Source organism: Eutrigla gurnardus (assembly GCF_963514095.1).
Source record: "Eutrigla gurnardus genome assembly, chromosome: 11".
NCBI lineage: Eukaryota > Metazoa > Chordata > Actinopteri > Perciformes > Triglidae > Eutrigla > Eutrigla gurnardus.
In genome coordinates, this window is record NC_139925.1 from 16395140 (window position 1) to 16400279 (window position 5140).

The following is a 5140-nucleotide window of genomic DNA, read 5'->3' on the forward strand; positions in this document are numbered from 1 at the left end:
GCATGGACATACTGTAGGCCTACATATCTGTTTTGTGTCAAAAAATGAATCCAATAAAAAAAATGTACAGAATGTTATCCTATATAATGACATCACTTATGTTTTGTCTCAAATGTGAAGGTTAGTCCTACAACTGCAGTGTCTGCGTCACTAAAACAAAAATGATTCCTGTAGCAGACTTCTGAAATCAATTACCAGCTAAATCAGAATTCTGCAATTCTCATCAAAATTAAGACAATATTAAGAATGCTGAGAGACAACATTTGAGTTCTCATCCTAAAACTATGATGAACAACCTATGTTTATTTTGGCCACATCATTTATGTCAACACATTACCCTTACATGTATCACCATACTGCAGCTTTTACTCTAATTCAACATTGCATATCTTTTCTAGCTGCTTTTTTTCCCTTCCTCCCGGAACAGAACAGGATCCATGTCAGAATATGAAGAGAAAACGAGAGTGACTGCAGAAATGCACCATAAAGTATCTGCAGGGGGAGGCAGGTTGTTGGTTGAGTCAATCACTCAGACCAAGCATGACAATCAGTTGGACTGGTCCGTATGAACTGTAATACTTTTCTGTTTTTGGATTAAATCTATATGAAAGGCTTTAGAGCTCTGGCTGCAGTCATCGCCTAAATAAACCACTGCTTTGTTGCAAATGCACAGAGCTTTTATAATTTCTCAAATGGTTTGTTGTGCTTCTGAAACCTGGATGACGACATGACTCATGGTTTACTCAGAGCTCTGTATGAAGCACATATTAAGCAGCTCATCGGCAGCTATTGTTCTCTGTGTTAATATTCAAATGGTTTCCAAACGTATTCCTTATTAATTACTTTAATGAAGACTAATCAGCTGAGAATGGACACAACCGCACATAAGTAAACAACTAAAATGTTTTCTGGCTTTTCTGGTATATTTTGACAGTCCCTTCGTGGACTCCATCTTCAGTCATTGAATCAACATTTTTCTGTAAATATTTTATAATTTAAACATCAGTGCTTCAGTGTAATAAATAAGCTTTATTGCCTGACAAATAATTCATTTTCTCAAAAAATCATCAATAAATCTCTAACTTACCTAAAATATAAAACAGAAACATTTAACATCAATCCAGCAGTCACACAGAACAAAATCTGTTAATTCTGGTATTGGCACTTTATCTGAAATTGAAGCTCTTGCATGTTAAAGGAAGTTTTTCCTTTAACATGCAAGACTTTTTTTTTTTTTTTTTTTTGTATGTCAGAGGATTTCATTTATTCATTATTATTGGTATGTTACGAGGATTTCAAGTAATATAACAGAACGTGTTTTTGAATAAAATTACCTACTCAACCTTTAAGTCTCTGGGTTTTCATAATTCAACCGTGGGAAAATCACCATATTGTTTGTTTTATCTAAAATTACTGTTACTGCAATAAAAATAAAATTGATATCAAATCACATCTGCGTCCGAAGCCAGAAGCAGGTTCTGGGTGCAGTTGTTGTTAATGTCCAGCTGCTTCCAGTTTATGTAAGTGGCCTGGTTGGAGCTTGCCGGTAATATCAAGTTCAAGAGTCTCATTTCGATGTACGCCGACCTCAACAAGCACACTCAGGAGAGAATGAGAGAAAATCATGTTCCCTTGGCTGCATCACATTGGCAAAACGTTCTCTGGCTGGTTCTGATTGGAATTTGTAACCAGGAAGCGGTAAGATAAACAACCTTGTGAAATCAACATTGGTTTAGGATGCGCAATTCAATGTAGAGAAGAAGATAATGGTCGGAGAACAACTTCCCAACATCCAGTAATGAATATGAGCAAGACGTACTGGGAGAAGTTGAAAATCATTTATTTACGGTGCGACTAAATTGTACGAGCCTGATATTTTGATGAGCTGAGGTGTAACTTTCTGCCAATCATTGACCTCCTATATACTTTGGTCCCACCCTCTGAACTGTCAATCACATCAGAGCCAAGACAGCCGTAGGGCAGAAAGTTATTATGCCTGACAAAATAGTTTCTTACAAGAATTTAATTTTCAAAGGGACAGGATCAAGGAGGAGGATTTAAATGACGAGGTGAGTTTTAACTAACATTGAAAAACATTTTCAGGTACATTCTAAAAACTTTATTGAATATGGAAACAAACATTGGGTTTATGTTAGCTAGGTGGCCGGTGATGTCGATGGACAATGTAGTAACACTGGTACGGACCTTTAAGTTTCACCATTTTAAAAGGGCAGCTGTCCTTAATGTCCTCAATTATTTTTACATTAAATAACAGCATTTTGGAGGATAAGATCATTACAGGCTTGAAGTTTGTGCTTTGATTTTGAAGGCAACATCGCATAACTTCCTGTTTAGTTATGGCCTTCAGGCCCAATGCACTCTCTGCCTTATCCATCGTGGTGGACTTGTCCTGGTAATAGAGCCTCACTCTCCAGCCCCACCGCTGAGGTGAACGGTGTGATCGTTTCCAAGGAGATCTCTGGGTCATCCTCCAGCTGGACGGTGGTAGGAAGCATTCTGTTGTGGCTCCGGGAACCGCCGGAGATCATCGATTCCTCGTCAAAGCGCGCGCTCATGTCCTCCAGGTGGTCGGACCCGACGTTGATGGTGTGCGAATGCTGCTGTGGCTGCACGGGGACCAGCGTGTCCTTGTGGAGTGTCGTGTCGTGGTGGTAAGACACCAGCTCGTCACTGAAGTTCACTGCTTCCACCGTGTTGTTGGAGCACATTTGGTTGCAGCCAAGAATGGTGGCGAAGGCCCGGCGGAAGTCCGCGTTGAATGCATAAATGACCGGGTTGAGGGAGGAGTTGGCCCAGCCGAACCAGACGAAGACAGTGAAGGTGGTGTCGCTGACACAGGGCGGGTCGCAGAATGGGACCATGCAGTTGAGGACAAAGAACGGCAGCCAGCAGAAGACAAACACCCCCATGATGATGGAGAGGGTCTTCAGCACTTTGGTCTCCTTCTTGAACGATGACTTCAGCGAGGCTTCGTCATTGGGCCTGTGCTGCTGCTGCTGGTTCCGGTTCCCACCGTGGCCGTGGTTGTGCGCCTGCTCCGCCGCCCTCTCCAAAGACGTGATCCGGCGGATTTGAGTCTGAGCGATCCTGTAGATCCGGGTGTAGGTGGCGATCATGATCACCACGGGGATGTAGAAGCTGATGAGGGAGGAAGAGATGGCGTAGGTCTTGTTCAGGTTGGCGACGCAGCTCTTGGAGGCGGCAGTGCCGTTGAGGCTGCCGCTGCTGTTAGTGAGGTTCGCGCCACTGGTGGCCATCATTGCCACCACTTCCTCCATCACCTCTTCCTCCGCCTCCTCCCCGACCTTGTGCCAGTTGAGCTGCACCGGGATGAAAGAGATCAGGATGGACAGCGACCACGCCACCCCGATCATGACGAACGCCACGCGGTGAGTCATCTTCCTCTCATACCTGAACGGGCTGGCGATGGCCCAGTAGCGGTCCACGCTGATGATGCACAGGTTCAAAATGGAGGCGGTGGAGCACATGATGTCAAAGGCGATCCAGACCCCGCAGAAGCGCCCGAAAAGCCACGTGCCGGTCACCTCTGTGATGGCCTCCCATGGCATCACCAGCACAGCCACGAACAGGTCCGACACCGCCAGCGAGATGACGAAGAAGTTGGTGACTTTGGAGCGCAGGTGGCGGAACCGGACCACGGCGGCGCACACCAGCGTGTTCCCGAGCAGCGTGGACACGATGAGCAGGAAGAGGAAGCAGCCGACGAGGACGCGCAGTCCCCCGTTCCCCGCAGCGCTCCCGCCGTTCTCCTCCTCCTCCACGTCCCCATCCTCCTCTTCCTCACCACCCGTCCCGTCCAGCTCCGACAGAACTTGTGTAAAATTACTCCACATGGTGTAGTTTTCTATTTCCTTTTTTGTTTGCCACTGAAGGGTTAATAGTGGTAACAGGTGATTAACATCCAAAATGAACACGGCTTCCGTTCTTTCCAGCGGCTCCTGACGCACAAACCATCCTCTGATCTCTCAGTGAAAGATGACAACAGTAAACTCAAATTGTCTTCCATAAAAAAAAAAATTAAAAAACACCCCAAAAAATCCCGCATGCGACTTTATTTTTAAATGAGATTCTGCCTCCGGACGATCAAGGCGCGAGGCAAATACCCAGAAATGCGCTCCGCGAGTATTCGTCCTCGGACATATCAATTAAAAAATAAACAGTGGTAATAAATAATATAACTAAATACCATAGGTGATAATACATCCCGTCGAAGTTCGGTGTGTTCCGGGGGACTAAACAGGTCTCCGTCCCAGAGTGACTCACCTCTCTGAGCGCGACGCCCAGACTCAGTCAGGTGGAAGCCTCTGCGGGGCTCGCTGCCTCCTCAGCTCAGGTAATAGATTACTGTCATCCAGTTCAGTGTCTAGCGTTTCAGCTTTAAGTAAAAACGAGTCGAAATGTAAAGAATGTCTGAATTATGAGATAATCACGATTTATGTCCGAGAAAATTAGCGTCAGGCACATTTGCTCCTCCTGCGCGTCTGTGAGAACTAAACAAGCGACTAATATAAAAAAATAAATAAATAACAATTTGACTATAAAATGCATTTGCTTCAGTATTGTTTTAAAATTAATCTAAATGGTATGCAGATGTTTACAATGTTTTTGTCATTATCCAGACGTCTTCAACAGGTAAACAAACAACTTGCACAATCCAAATAATAAGAAAAATAACGATAATTGTCACGATTATCTGCATGCAACTCTTCAGATAGGAGTGTCATCAGCCAGACATTTCCTCTCAAAAATGCAGAAAAAAAGCAGATATTACAGAGTAGCCTATTATTACAAGTAGGCCTATTATTTATTTACAGAAGCAGTTGGTTGGCAATTATATATTTGAAATCTTTATTGGACATGTTCCCTATTCATTTAAGACAAATGGAGACTATAATTTGAATAACAATGAGATGATTAAAGCTGTTTTTTTTTTCTCAGACAATAAGCAACAACACAATGTGTAGCCTAACAAAGACTGCTTCATTGTATACACTGTCCATAACGGCCACACATAGGAATAAACACACGGCATAAGCACTTCACAACTATAGGCAGTTCAGTAAAAACACATTTAAAGCCTGTTGCTGTTGTCATGGTG

General features: G+C 43.6%; 1 pseudogene across 1 annotated transcript; it reads right to left on the reverse strand.

Annotated features, from left to right (window-relative positions):
- Positions 1–2387: 2387 nt before the first annotated feature.
- On the reverse strand, positions 2388–3996 carry LOC311020811 (D(1)-like dopamine receptor pseudogene; annotated as a pseudogene). The gene has a single exon. The product of its transcript is annotated as a D(1)-like dopamine receptor pseudogene (transcript).
- Positions 3997–5140: the final 1144 nt, after the last annotated feature.